Source organism: Chiloscyllium punctatum, chromosome 7, assembly GCF_047496795.1.
Source record: "Chiloscyllium punctatum isolate Juve2018m chromosome 7, sChiPun1.3, whole genome shotgun sequence".
Lineage (NCBI taxonomy): Eukaryota > Metazoa > Chordata > Chondrichthyes > Orectolobiformes > Hemiscylliidae > Chiloscyllium > Chiloscyllium punctatum.
This window is the reverse complement of record NC_092745.1, coordinates 71864059-71879415: the sequence shown is the minus strand read 5'-3', so window position 1 is coordinate 71879415 and position 15357 is coordinate 71864059. Positions and strand designations below refer to the sequence as shown.

The window sequence follows — 15357 nt, the reverse complement described above, 5'->3', positions numbered from 1 at the left end:
AGCAGGCTTCAGATGGTATTAGGAGCTGGGACAAGGAACTCTTGGCCACTGAGGCAAGCAACTCCAGAACTCAGCAGCCATTATGGATGGATCATAATTGCTACCAGTGTAATACCCCATCATGGACTCCCAGAATGGAGGACTCCCAGAATGGAGAATCACTCACAACAACAATGGGCAAAATCTTCCAAGCCCCTTGATCACATTTGCAATCAAAAATCAGATGAGAAAATATGTTGAGATCGTGATCCTTGACATTAGAAAATTGAAGTCTTGATTTTTTTTTCCACCCATGGGTTTAATAGCAAGTTGGGAATCTCGCTAGTGAGGGGCAAGGGGTGTATTTGCATGAATTAACATCTCATTATTACCTAATCTGACTTAATTTATATGCCATTTGCTATTTTCATAGAGAATGCAGAGAAATGAGACAGTGACAATTTTTAACATGGAAGTCAGAGCGGGTGCCTGCCACTTGTCCAGCAATCCCCAGCCTCTTGGCAGCGATAACATGCATTTCTTTGTCCAAAGTGGTTGGTACTAAACTTGCATCACCTTCACTATATCATCATGGCACATCTTCACATATTCAATTCATTTCAATACTGCACTTTGAAGCTCACTGACACCTTACATTGCAATCTACTGCCAGGTTTGCACACAAGGGCAGGCATCAGACTTGTGTCAGATCAGGGTATATCTAAGGGGTTTTAGCTTGTTTTCTGAGCACTCATTCACTTTGTGTCTCTTTGGATGCTGTCAGTATCTCTGCCTTACCTTTCTGCATTTTTTTTGCAGCTCATTCAGAATTTAGACACTAATAATATTTTTGTCTTGCCTTGTTGTGCAGATACAAATCTGTGTAGCTTGTCATTGTTGCCAACATGATCAATCAAAGGCAACATTGCTACATCAATGTTACACCTGCAGTGTACGCACCAAATGTGCTTCAATCAAATGGCCATGTTTCAAAGACTATGGTGAATAATCCTCAGTGAAGTAAAAAGGGAGACTTTCATCAGTTAGGCGGCCCCACTACAGTCTGTCAAGGGCATTGTCCGATTGGACATGGTAAGTTAGCCACTTGGAGTTCATGGTCAGAAGTTCTCTATCATTATAAGCCGAGAAAAGGGCTACAGGCAGTCTGCAAATTCAGACCTGCAACCGGTCTAGGGATTAATGGTATGTCAGTCAGAGAACTGCATATTCTGTTCATTTATGCACATACAAGTCAGTTTTTTTGGGGGGTGGGGTGCTGGCTGGCTGCAGTCAGTCCCAGAGATATGTTCACTGAATGTCAAGGTCGGAGGAGCTGGAGGAAACCCACGCAGACACGGGAGGATGTGCAAACTCCACACAGTCGCCCGAGGCAAAAGTCAAACCGGGTCCCTGGTGCTGTGAGGCAGCAGTGCTAACCACTGAGCCACCATTTGAGCCTCTTCAAGGGACAAATGCTTTAATCAGGCATTTACACAGGAAAAGTTAAGACATCTAAAATCTCAACTTTGTGAACCAAAAGCAGTGACCAGGGACTGTTGAAAACAGTCCTGGATACAAACAATCTTGACAGTGTCATTGGTCATTCCAAATTGATTATGAACATCTCTGTAAAGCAAAAGTAATCACAAGTGATCTTTAAAGTATTACCTCAGAGCCACAAGATCTCAAGCTGCAAATGGCACAGAGCAGATTTCTTATGTTATTGAACTGTAGATATTTGACAACATGCTCATATGTATTTCTTCCTTCTTGGATGATGAGGGGGCTGGGTGGAAAGGAACAAGGTCTCACTAATCCTTCTGAACCTACAACCTCTTGTATTTGTGTAACATGGCTAATGCTGAATAAAGCAAATTATGTCTACTACATCAAAGGTCCACTTCCAGGTAATCCATGGCCTTACTTGTTGAAGTCCTCCATGTCCCACTATATTGAGGACTATAGTAAGCCGTCATTTGTGTATGCTGCAAATACCGACCTGTCATATTACTAACAATCTGTTTAATTTCTGATATTCCCCATGTTAATGATTATAGAAATATGCAATGGTAATTATGAGTATGTCCTTGATAGACTTTCAAAAGAGGTTATAAAGGAACAACTGAATTAGAAACTGTCCGTAACAAGTTAGCCTACAGTGCCCATTTGCGTGCTTCAAGTTAGATAAAGAAGATACAAAACTGTGGGAATTGGTAAGTGATGCAAGGTAAAAATAATTACCATCAGGAAAGCTGTACTCAATACAAAGAAAAGGCTGCAGGTATCCCAACATTGCAACTGGAAAAATTGGATATTGATGTTGAAACTGATGGTGAAATGGACTTCTCCTCTGATATAGAAAATCGAAACACACCTGATGGAAATCTGTGAACAGACAGCAACTGGGGCTTTTACCTTGCAAGACCTTGAGAATATTGTTGACAGCATTTCCCCCACTGTTCATGTCTGTGTGGTGAGACAAAGTCAGTGTATAATGTCACCGATGAGCTGGAAGGGGGTGAACAAAGGAGTAGCACCCTTAGGCACAGTTAAAGAGAAGAGATCAAGAAGTCCCTTTCCCCCAGTGAAGTTAAAGAAATCCTCTGTGAAAACTGAACTGAATTCACAGAGCTCCCATGACAGTTGGAAGGACAGAATACCTTACATTCGAGTAAAATCAGTACTGAATCAAGGAGCAGTCCAAAAATATCATCGATTTGACACTTTCAAAGCTTATTTATTGACAAGTTTAAATTTTCTTTTTAAGCTGCTGTAGAAAAGACGTAGGAAAAAAAATTTAGTTTGTTCTCAAAATATAGATAGATCTTTTTGGAACATATCCAATTTGAACTTTGAATTTGGAATAAGAAATGTTTTGTCCATATAGGTTTTTTAAAAAAATGTTTATTTAAAATTCCAGTTTAAGATTATTGAAATATTTTCTGACAGTCCTTTAAACTGAATTTGTGGAAGTATGACGTGAAGTTACCCGGTGACTTGGGCTCTGCTCCTTCTGAGACAAGCAGAGTTAACTCTTCCTGCTGCCAGTTGTAAATCTTCTCTCACACCTTTTGTGTGGAGAGCTGTGTTGGGTGGATATTAACCCCTGGGCTTCCTCCAGTTACATTGAACTTTAGTTTTTGTTTCTGAACAGGTTTCAAGAACACAGCAGGGGAGCTGGAATTCTTGTGAAGGCAGCACCTTAGAACCCCCAATATTAGAGCACTATTTAAACCTGGATGTAATTGTTTCCAAAATTGGAATTGATAAAAGTAATTAATACAAATTCCCAGTTCAAACACGCACTGGGAAATTCAATTGAATGTTAAAGGGCAAATTAATTTAAATCTTTAAATTTTAGTTTAAAAGAAGAGCCAATGGAAAAAGTCAAGGGGTTTAATTTGTGTCAGAAAAAAGTGGGATAGATTGTTTTGGAAGAAATTAATTGAAACCTGTTAGCCCAACAACACTGCAGGGGTTTTCACAAAGAAACTTGTCGGTTGTCGATTGTGAACTTGGAGTAATTTTTAAAGAAGGAAAGCCCAATATAATGTAGCAAGTTACATTTGAGAAAATTGTATGTATTTTATTTTGTAAGAAAGACCAAGTTGTCAAAATTTGGTAATGCTTGAAACGACACAGTAATAATGTTTGTTTGTCTCTGTTAAAACTATTGCAAGAACATACATCTTTCTTGTACTCTGAACAGTAAGGTTCTCCAGAGTTCCTGAATCAGTTATAATGGTAATTAATTTAGAATAAAAGAATAGTAACAGCAAAAAAAATGACAGCATTAAATGGAAATGGGAATGACTCAGCTTGGGTGTAGTTAAATGAAATAAAAGTGTAGGTAGAATTAGATAATTAAAGGTTTTCTCTTGGAGATAAGTGAGCCCTGAGGTTTTTCTTAGAAAGAACTAAATTGGCTGAGTTGGCCACACCTGGACACTGGACCAGGTGAGGAGGATCACAGGCACCCTCCAGCAACTTTTGATCATTTGAAAAGATCACTTGAAAGTCAAGAGTGTGTGCTGTGATCTTGGGAAACTGATATAAGTGTGCAATGGTGGTGGTTAACTAACTAACATGCGTGAATGCATGGCGAAGATGCACTGAAGAATGAGCCTCGGACATGTACACCTACTTGACAAAATGATTAGTTGGCCTGGAAGAGCACATAAACATTGTTTAAATGTTAAAATCACACTACATCTGTTGGACTATTATCTGGTGTTGTGTGATTTTTAACTTTGTCCACCCCAGTCCATCGCCACATCATAGTTTAAATGATAAGGCACTGACACACAATCCATAGAGAAACTAATTTTTGGTGAGGATGAGGTAAGAATTATAATTAGAGCAGAGGGAAAAGTACTGAAGAAATATCTACAGGATGGGTAAAAATGAAAGAAGGGCTGGAGAATCTTTCAAATTCATGCATAATCTGTCACTAATTAAGTATGAACCAATCTTAAACTTTAATCGTGTATAATCAGCTTGTGATTATTGAACATGTATGTACTTCAAAAATGGTATTTTCAAAACAGACCATTAAGGGCTAGTCATTAAGGGTTAACTGGACATGACAATGAGCAATTGAAATAAAGTGGAAAATTAGATGGCAAAGATTGGAAAAAGAGGTGTTATTGCATAGGTCAGTGCCATAAGATGTAGGCCAGCTTGGTACTTCGGACAGGGGCCTAAAGTGGGGATTATTGGAGTTGCCCATGGCTGAAGGTAACATAAAATGGCTGCCTGTGGTTTTTAGTTGACTGAAACTAAAGGTGGCTGAAAAGAATTGAGGCAGCAGTTTTCAGAGTCAGAATCATGGCCTTCATGCTCATGACAACCAGAGAAAATAATGAAGTGCCTCATTGAAATCTTAGTGGAAGAGAAAACTTTTTACTTAGTAAAATACAGAAGGGAAAGTTTGATCCTACCATAATCATAGACTTTTTAAGTAATTGCCATTACGTATTTTACATGGAGATATATTGAATTTATAAGTGCAACTAACAAACTAATGTTAAGGATTTCAGTTAAATTCCTTAGATAAGTGACTGTCGATAACTGGGAGAAGCCCCTATCCTGCCAGCAAGGGGATTGAATGACAAATAGTATAAATACCAAGGACCAGGGGACATATGACAAATGGTATAAACACCAATAATTGAATGATGAATAATGAAGGGTATAAACAGAAACACTCACGAAAGGACATAAGAAAACAGATAGCATTGTAAGAGGGCAATTGCAAAACATTACTTAGTCACTATGACCTTGGGAAAATAAACACTTAGAGCTTCATAAGGTAATAAACAGCACCCACTCAGTATGATGCAGCTGTCAAATGTCTGAGGAGACGCATAACGGTCACAGTGGAGGTGTCAATTTTGAATGTTACCATTGTAGTAAGGAATCTATAAATATCCTATATTTTATTGGGGGCGTGGCTTGGAGTCTGTGTCCAGTGACTTCTCCCAGGCTGCATTGGTAAGGAGCTCCGAATAAAGGTCAAATTGTGCTGAACATAGGACTCGAGACACCTCTTTATAATCCATCTCCAACACGCCACCTTGTTTTTTTTTAGATTCATCCTCAGCAAAGGCATAGAGAAATTGAGTAAAAATAGATTTGTTAACAGGCCTCCATATGAAGTTAGAACTGACAGCTGACGGTCCTCTCGGAAAGTGGAAGAAATACAGGAGTCTTCACGTCTATCATCCTTGACTGTACTTCCTCCAGATGAGCAAGGCATATTGCTGCCACAGACTGAGAATGTCCCAGGACACTGTGCAGGACTGTCATCTGCTGCAGGGATGGATGGCTATTCCTACTTAGGTGGCTGCACTAAATTTTTTATGCACTGGTTGCTTCAAAGGATCTGTTGGGGAACTGTGTGGGATCCCTCAATCTTCAACCCACGCCTGTATCAAGGCTGTTACAGGTACAATTTGTACAAATTCATACTGATTCACTGTTTCTTTGTGCCAAGGTCAGTACTGCAGCCCAGGCAGTAGACTTCGAATCACAGGTGAAAGTGAGGACTGCAGATGCTGGTGATTAGAGTCAAGATTAGAGTGGTGCTGGAAAAGCACAGCAGGTCAGGTAGCATCCGAGAAGCAGGAAAATCGACGTTTCGGGCAGGAGCTCTTCAATCATGAATGAGGCTGGAAGCCTCGGGGGTGGAGAGATAAATGGATGGGGGTGCGGCTGGGGAGAAGGTAGTTGAGAGAGCAATAGGTGGATGGAGGAAGGAGAAAAGGTGATAAGGTTGGAAAGGAGGGTGGAGCGGATAGGTGGGAAGGAAGATTGACAGGTCATAAGGATGGTGCTGAGCTGGAAGTTTGGAACTGGGGTAAGGTGGGGGGAGGAGAAATGAGTAAACTGATGAAGTTCACATTGATGTCCTGGGGTTGAAGGGTCCCGAAAGATGAGGCGTTTTTCCTCCAGGCGTCGGAGGGAGGGAGTGGCGGTGCAGGAGGCCCAGGACCTGCATGTCCTCGGCAGAGTGGGAAGGGGAGTTGAAATGTTCAGGCACGGGGCGCTGGGGTTGATTGGAGCATGTGTCCCAGAGATGTTCCCTGAAGTGCTCTACGAGAAGGCGTCCAGTCTCCCCAGTGTAAAGGAGACTGTATCTGGAGCAACAGATGCAATAAATGACATTTGTGAAAGTACAGGTGAAACTTTGATGGATGTGGAAGGCTCCTTTGGGGCCTTGGATGAAGGTGAAGGGGGGAGGTGTGGGCACAGGTTTCGCAATTCCTGCGGTGGCAAAAGAAGGTGCCAGGAGGGGAGGGTGGGTTGTTGAGGGGGCGTGGACCTGACCAGGTTGTCACAGAGGGACCGGTCTTTGCGGAAAGCGGATAGGGATAGGGAGGGAAATATATCCCTGGTGGTGGGGTCCGTTTGTAGGTGGTGGAAATGTCGGTGGATGATGCGACTTGTGCGGATGTTGATGGGGTGGAAGGTGAGGACGGGGGGGTTCTGTCCTTGTTGCGGTTGGAGGGCAGATCTGCCATGACCAGGGCGTCCAAAACTCTGTTTCTTCCTCCCGACATCCCCTCTAGTATCCTTCCACTGACACTCTCATTGGTTTGGCTGAACTGGACCTCACCCTCAACAATTTCTCTTTCGAATCCTCCCACTTCCTCCAGCCATTGGACCTAGCTATGCCTGTCTTTTTGTCGGCTACGTAGAACAGTCCATCTTCCGTAGTTACACCGGCACCACTCCCCACCTTTTCCTCCACTACATTGATGACTGCATCAGCGCCACCTCATGGTCCCACGAGGAGGTTGAGCAATTCATCAATTTCACTAACACATTCCACCCCAACCTTAAATTAACATGGACCATCTCTGACACTTCCCTCCCCTTCCTGGACCTCTTCATCTCCATCAATGACAACCGACTCAATACCAACATTTTTTACAAACCCACTGACTCACACAGCTACCTGGATTACACCTCCTCCCACCGTACCTCCTGCAAAAATGCTATCTCGTATTCTCAATTCCTTCACCTCCGCCATATCTGCTTCCAGGAGGACCAGTTCTACCATAGAACACACCAGATGGCCGCCTCCTTTAAAGACCATAATTTACCCTCCCACATGGTTGAATTTGCCCTCCAATGCATCTCATCCATGTCCCACACCTCGTCCCCACCCCCACCCCTCCAACCTCAACAAGAACAGAACCCCTCTGGTCCTCACCTTCCACCCTACCAACCTCCACATAAACCATATCATCTGCCGTCATTTCTGCCACATACAAACGGACCCCACCACCAGGGATATATTTCCCTCTCCACCCCTTTCCACAAAGACCATTCCCGCCATGACTACCTGGTCAGGTCCATGCCCCCCAACAACCCACCTTCCCCTCCTGGCATCTTCCCCTGCCACCACAGGAATTGCAAAACCTGAGGCCACACCTTCCACCCCCCCCCCCCCCCCCCCCCTCCACCTCCGCCTCCACCTCCACCTCCATCCAAGGCCCCAAAGGAGCCTTCCACATCCATAAAAGTTTCACCTGCACTTCCACAAATGTCATTTATTGCATCCGTTGCTCCAGATGCGGTCTCTTTTACATTAGGGAGACTGGATACCTTCTTGCAAAGTGCTTCAGAAAACATCTCTGGGACATCTGCACAAATCAACCTCAGCGCCCTGTGGCCAAACATTTCAACTCCCCCTCCCACTCTGCCAAGGACATGCAGGTCCTGAGCTGCCTCCACCTCCACTCCCTCGCCACCCGATGCCTGAAGGAAGAACGCCTCATCTTCCGCCACGGAACCCTTCTACCCCAGGTCATCAATGTTGACTTCACCAGTTTCCTCATTTCCCCTTCCTCTCACCTTACCCAAGTTCCAAATTTCCAGCTCAGCACCATCCTCATGACCTTTCGATCTTCCTTCCCACCTATCCACTCTACCTTCCTCTCCAACCTATCACCTTTATCCTTTCCTCTATCCACCTATTGCACTCTCAACTACTTTCTCGCCAGCCCCACCCCCTCCCATTTATTTCTCCACCCCTGAGGCTTCCAGCCTCATTCCTGATGAAGGGCTCCTGCCCAAAATGTTGATTTTCCTCTTCCTTGAATTCTGCCTGACCTGCTGTTCTTTTCCAGCACAATTCTAATCTTAAAATCACAGAAGTTTTACAATATGGAAATAGGCTCTTTGGCTCATTGCATCTGCACCGGTGGGTAAGTATGTGAATACTTAACATGTCTTGATGATTCCTGCCTCTTACTGCTCTTTTAGGCAGAAAGTTCCAAATACCCGTCACCCTCTGGGTGAAAAATCTTCCCTCAAATCCTTTCTAAACCTCCTGCTCCTTCTCTTAGAACAGTGCTCCCTAGTTGACCCCTCTTGTAAAAGGAAATGCTTCTTCCTGTCTACCCTATCAATGCCCCACATAACTTTGTGCACCTCAATGAGGTTTCCCCTTAACCTTCTAAACTGAGGAAAACAACCCCAGTTTCTCTTCATTGCTGAATTGCTCCAGCTTAGACAAGATCCTGATGAATCTCCTCTGCACCCTCTCTAAGTGTGATCTCACAGCTTCCTACAGTGTGGCAATCAAAACTGCACATAGTCGTCCAGCCGTGGCCAAAATAACATTGTATACATCATCCACTCTTGTATTGTATTCAATGCCTTGAGTAATAAAGACAAGTATTTCATATACCTTCTTAACCACCTTATCTACTTGTCCTGTTGCCTTCAAAGACCCTGGACCTTCAAAGCTTTGCCAACATTGTTGGTTTCTCTCAGTTGCAGAACGCTGTCGACTACACCCATCGCACCAAGAGTGCCATATCATAACACACTTGTTTCATCAATAGGAAAGTGTTCCATTCAGTGTGCAAGTTATCAGTAATGATCTGTAACTACCACATCTTAGGGTTCTTCAGGTACCCTGCAAACTACCATGACACCTATACTCTTGATAATTCTCAGGTTCCTGCTTCATTTCAAGGATGGTCACTGGAAGGCAAAGGCTACCTTCTGCAACCGTAGCTGATGACTCCATTATGGAACCCTCCTGATCAAGGCCGAGCATAGATGCAATGCAAAAACTAAAGCCTCAGAACTTAAGGGTTACTGGATACAAAACTAAGCCTGCTTTCTCTCCATGCATTGCTGCCAGACCTGCTAAGTTTTTACAGCAATTTATGTTTTTGTTTCTGATTTCCAGCATCTGCAGTTCTTTGGTGTTTTTGTATAGATACAATGCAACCCATTCATCCACCAAAAGCAGTCAATAGCCCTCCTGCAGATGAGGTCCAATGCATTTGTCTGGAGGGGCTTTGTTGTTGAAATGCATTAATCTCTGACCTTGTCTTTTCTTTTTAGGATATCTCACATCTGTACTGTTAAATCACCAGGTTGTGCCAATTTACATTTTGTATATTAAAAATGTTCAAGAGCTCTTATGGTGCAGAAATAGTGCCCCTACTTCTAAGCCAGAAGCACCAGGATCAAGAACCACCTGCTCCAGGGCTGAATGGCCTTCTCCTGTTCCTATGCAGCAATACCTGGATCTCTTTGACTGTATAACATTATGGCTTAGAAAATTACATTTGTGCCATACAAATGTCAACCAATGACCAGGGTCGCTAACCAGAAGAGATTTAAGGTAAGAGATAGAAGGCTAAGAGGACAACTGAGATTTTTTTTTCAGAGTGTGTTTGGAATATGAAATTCATTGCATGAAAAAGTCAGAAATTCTTTTAATGTTTGAGGACTATTTAGATTTTGCTTTGCTGAAAGGGGAAAAGTTGACAACAGAATTGAAAAGGGAATAGTTAAATAATTAATATAGACCCAGGTTTTAGAAGTTGTTGCAACCACCATATTATCTCTGCTAAGCCAGCATACTTATGGTTAAGAAATACTACTGAAGAATATACTTTATAAGGAATTAATGAATGCATGTAAATTAATTATGAATAATTTAATAACTAATTGGATAATAAATACTAATGATGGTAAGCAATTGGATAACAGGCACCCCTGATTGTAGTGATTGGAATACTGCAATTAACCTAGATGTGTTGTAACAATATAACAGGGCTGTGACAAATGTCGGCCAGGGACAATAGTCATGTGTTGAAGTGGCAGGCAATTGGAAGTTTGAGGTCCATTTTTGCAGAAGGAGTTCCACAAAGCAGTCACACAACGATAGACAATGTCACAAGCTTCTGTCTTAAACTCAAAGGCAGCCTGTGAAAGACTGTTGGCATTACCGTCCTCCATTGATCTCTTCGTTGCACTGGATTATCTGAATGGTTTAATATGCCCATTATACAAGGAACCCCAGCTTCTGTCACAACACTACCAATTTCTTACAGAAACTCAGCACCCACAGGCCAGTCGAACCAGGAACATTCCTTGTCACAGTGGACGTTTTGGCACTCTACACTACCATCCCCCACGATGGCGGCATCGCTGCAACAGTCTCAGTACTCAATACCAACAACTGCCAATTTCCAAATGCCTTCCTACAACTCACCCTCTTCATCTTCAACCACAATGTCTTCATCTTTGTCAACCAGGCATGGGGACCAAATTTGCACCCCAATATGCCAACAGTTTCATGCACAAGTGCGAGCAAGACTTCTCCTCTGTGCAGGACCTCTGACTAATGCTATACATAAGATACATCAATTACATTTTCTTGCTTTGGACTCATGGCGAGGAATCACTGAATGACTACAGAGCAACATCAACAGGTTTCATTCCACCATCAGGCTTTCCATGGACTACTCTTCAAATCAGTCTCATTCTTGGACACACGCATCTCCATCTGGACAGATACCTCGGTACCTCATCCTACTGCAAGCCCATGGATAACCTCATAAAACTGCACTTCTCTAGCTTCCAACCTAAACATGTTAAAGATGCCATCCCCTACAGATAAGCCCTGCGCATACACAGGCACCCACAGGAAAATTAAAGATTTTGAAGGACACCCTCAAGAATGGGATATGGTGCTCAACTCATCGATTGTCAGTTCCAATGTGTCGCAGCAATAAATGACTTCCTCAGAAGACAGACACAGGATACGACTGATAGAGTATCCTTACTACGCCATGCTTTTCGCAGCCTTCAACATGTCATTGATGACAACAAACATCCCATCAAGATCATCTCTTTGCTTTCAACCGCCAAACCTTAAACTGACAATCGTTTGCGGCAAACTACTCAGCCTTCAGGACAACATTGACCACATCTCACAACTTCTGCAAGACATATCAGATCATCGACATGGATAGTACCATCACACGTGGGAACACTACGCACCACATATATGGCAGATACTCATGTGACTTTGCCAATGTTATCCATCATCTTACGCTGCAGTCAAGGATGCCCCGAGGAATGGTATATTGGCGAGACCATGCATACGCTACAACTGATGAATGGACACCACACAACAATCACCAGACAGAGGTGTTCCTTCTCAATGGTGGAACACTTCAGCAGACAAGGACTTTCAGCTTCTGATCTTTGGATAAGCGTCTTCCAAGGGGGCCTTCAAGATACACAACAATGCAGAATCACCGAGCAGAAACTGATAGCCAAGTTCCATACCCATGAAGACATCCTCAATAGTGATCTTCGGTTCATGTTGTGTTACGTGTGACCCCACCATCCTGGTCTGCATCTGTAAAATCTTCATCACTGTCCTGTTTTGGCACCATCACCTTGAAAAATTGTTATGATCTCTCTACCTTAATTAGTTTGTATAGTTTTGGATTGCTTATTACTTTGGCATGCAACTCTAATACCTATCATATTATTCCAGTCAAATAAAAACATAAAGAACTGCAGATGCTTTAAATCTGGAGCAAGGGCAGGGGTTGCTGGATAGGGCTCAGTGGGTCTAGCAACATTTGTGAAGAAATATTGTAGTTAACATTTTGGATCCAGTGACCCATCCTCTGGTTTTTCTTCACATGCCGCCAGACCTGATGGGCTTTTCCAGTGGTTTCTGTTTGTGTTCCCTGTTATTCCAGTCATTTGGTTTGTCTTCAGCACCACCTTAGTTTTAAGTTTTTGTAATTATCTCTCTGCCTCATTTAATTGTATCATAGGTCATCCAGCTGTTGACACTTTACTCACATCATCTAACATTCTTGGCCACCTGCAGTCTTATTATTCGAAACTCCACTCACACCATTTGTATGACCTTTTGATCTTTCTGCCCCTAAATTCTGTGTTCTGTGTACTTCCCACTCACTTCACCTGATGAAGGGCTATACTCCAAAATCTTGTCATTTCAAATAAACCTATTGGACTATAACCTGGTCTTGTGTGACTTCTGACCCAGTCCAATATCGGCACTTCCACATCATGGTTAAGTGAATTAAAAAAGACTGGATGCAGCATAAATTGCATTTCTGATGTTATTACCACAAGTTTAAATGTGGAACTATAAACCCAAATCTCTGACCTTTGATAATAATATGATGGGAGGACTGAATTTAAGTTCCACCTGCTGCTGAGATGTGTAATGACATCTCTTAAACAGGTTGGTTGGAAAATATCAAAGTATGAACTGGACCCTTATTTCCAAATATTTGTTTTGTAAAGAATTCAGACAAAATATTATTTCAATCCATTTATGTTGTTTTCTGATATGCTCAGGTTTTAAAATGTACTTTTCTGATAAAGATTTGCATTAATAAAATTACATGTATTATATGCATGAACTCTAGCCTTGCATGATCACAGGATTTTTCAAAATGCTTTTAAAGCCAACTGCTTGAGCACAGAATATTGAATGGCCTGCGGCCTGCAAAGAGTAGATGTTGGGAAGATGTTTCCACTGGTAGGAGAGACTAGAACCGGAGGGTACAGCCTTTGATGAAAGGGAAGACCTTCTAGAATGGAGATAAGGAGAAACGTCTTAAGCCAGACAGTGGTGAATCAATGGAATTCATTGCCACAGAAGGCTATGGAGGCCAAGTCATTGAGTATATTTAAGACTGAGATAGATAGGTTCTTGAGGATCAAGAGATGCAGGGAGAAAGTGGAAGAATGGGGTGGAGAAACTTAGCCATGATTGAATGATGGAGCAAGCTCGATGGGCTGAATGGTCCAATTTCTGCTCCTATGTCTTATAATCTTTGTAAAGTAGGAAACACAGTAACTTGTTTAATGGCAAGCTCTCACAGGCAGCAGTGATAATTACCACATAATTTGTGTTTGTGATGATTGAGAGTTAACTATTGAATTAATATTGCACAGTTCAGGTCTTCCTGAAATGCCAAACTGACACTTCACCAGTTGGAGACGCTGGTGTTGGACTGGGCTGTACAAAGTTAAAAATCACATAATACCAGATTACAGTCCAACAGGTTTATTTGGAAGCACTAGCTTTCGGAACACTGTTCCTTCATCAGGTGGTTGTGGAGAATAACATTCATGATTCGGAGATGCCGGTGTTGGAAACATTGTAAGACAGTATTTATAGCAAATGTTTACAGTGTGATATAACTGAAATTATATATTGAAAAACACCTGGATTATTTTTAAGTCTCTCATCTTTTAGAATGACTATGTTGGTTTCAGTTCTTTCATATGTAAATCGCAAAACTTCTTTTTAAAAAAAGTTAGATTCTCAAGTGAATTTTAACAATGGGTGTCATGTTAGCCTAGATAATGTATTGAAGGTGTGTTGAGTTTTCCTGTGAGGCTGTCTGTGCCACTATGGTCAAACTGATTCTAATCTAAAAGACGGATTTACACAATCTTATTCTCCACAACCACCTGATGAAGGAGCAGCCTTCTGAAAGCTAGTGCTTCCAAATAAACCTGTTGGACTATAACCTGGTGTTGTGATTTTTAACTCTTCCCCAGTTTACCTTGTTGTAATTAAAGCACAAATTAAATCACCCGCTAACCTACTTTGTGGCGGTAGAGACTATGTTGGTTGGTACATATTTCTCAAGACGCCACAGTAATTTCTTCATCGGAAAGGGATCTTTTCGCTCCATCTGAGGGAAAAATTTGTACCTGAGTTTAAAATCTCACCTGAAAGGCAGCAGGAATTTTATGTGCTCAAGTCTCTGAACCTTGCATTAAAGTCGTCAAAAAAAATCAAGATCCCAATACGTTGGTGTTGTTGTAATGGAGTTTGAACTGGGAACACCATTGTGCCCACTTGACATTAGGGTCGTGTAGGGCGCTGGCGATTCCGTTTTGATTTGAACGCGCAAAGTGCGCGCGACCAACCGTCAGCGGCGGCTTTGCGCCGCGCGCTCCGGGCGGTTAGGCCGCGACACGTCATCAGAGTGGGCCAGCCTGCGCTGATTGGCCGAGAGCCGTAGCGGCGAAATCTGATCGAAAAAAAAAGGGTCGCTACGAAATAAAGTGTGCGAGAGGGAGAGAAAAAGAAAGAAATCGGTACGAGAACAGACACGGTACTTTACCGGCGGCAGCAGCGGGAGTAGTAGTAGTATGGTGGGCTGGGCTGCGTTAAACTTATTGAAAGGTCAGGTGGATGGACGGCCTGAGAACAGGGGATGAGTTGTTCCTCCCCGCTGCGCAGCGCAAACATTGTCTCGTCGGGGTTGGAAAGCCGAAACAACATCGTTCAGCAATCAGATGAGAGGGGGAAGGGGGGAGGTCATAAAGATGCAAACGCCTGTTACTTTATTATTATTATTATTTGGTTAGTTTTCCGATTCCTACTTTGCTGACCGGTTATTGTTTGGAAGCAGTTTGTTTGATGACATCTCCTGAAGTGACGTCCTGACTGTGAAGTCACAATTCCCTGTGATCTCATAAGGTGTTGTCGCCCCTCCCCCCTCAAGGGGTCACGGGGAGACCTTGTACAAACTTGTGTCACTTTTAAAC

General features: G+C 42.7%; 1 protein-coding gene across 8 annotated transcripts in view; it reads left to right on the top strand.

Annotated features, from left to right (window-relative positions):
• The first annotated feature begins 14765 nt into the window (after positions 1-14765).
• The window catches only part of odr4 (odr-4 GPCR localization factor homolog), a 119220-nt gene continuing 118628 nt past the window's right edge, over positions 14766-15357 (top strand). For 6 of the 8 annotated variants that reach the window (XM_072573963.1, XM_072573964.1, XM_072573966.1 and 3 more), the window contains exon 1: positions 14766-14904. The gene's annotated coding sequence lies outside the window, so the exon portion shown is untranslated. Of the gene's footprint in view, positions 14922-15357 lie in introns of all 8 variants that reach the window. The other 2 variants (XM_072573961.1, XM_072573962.1) reach the window with 1 other exon arrangement.